Here is a 454-nt window from a genome sequence, read left to right as displayed (position 1 = left end):
TATTGGTATAATAATAGCTATATGTACCAATGGATCAGAATAGGGAATCTATAAATAAAACCAAGCCCCTGCACATACCTGGTTTTTGATAAAGGACTAAAACACATTAAATGGGGACTAAAATACAATATATGGTACTGGAAAAACTGATTTTTACCTCAAAAATATGAAAAAGGACCTATACCTCAGACCATATAAAAAAATGAACTCAGAATGGATTAAAGACTAAAATATAAATCCTAGAATTATAAAGATCACCAATGAAAAATAGGAATAAACTAATATAGGCATACATATACAGTGAACCCTCGTTTATCGCGGTTAATCGGTTCTAGACCCTACCGTGATAAATGAAATTCTGCGAAGTAGGATTCCTTATTTGTAAATCAAATATTTTCGTAGTTAGAGCATAGAGGACATGAAAAAACACCCTTTAGTCACCATTACACTCGTA

Source organism: Echinops telfairi, unplaced genomic scaffold (genome assembly GCF_000313985.2).
Source record: "Echinops telfairi isolate 266 unplaced genomic scaffold, ASM31398v2 ScPeMD7_14;HRSCAF=57, whole genome shotgun sequence".
NCBI lineage: Eukaryota > Metazoa > Chordata > Mammalia > Afrosoricida > Tenrecidae > Echinops > Echinops telfairi.
Note: the sequence above shows the minus strand (reverse complement) of the source record.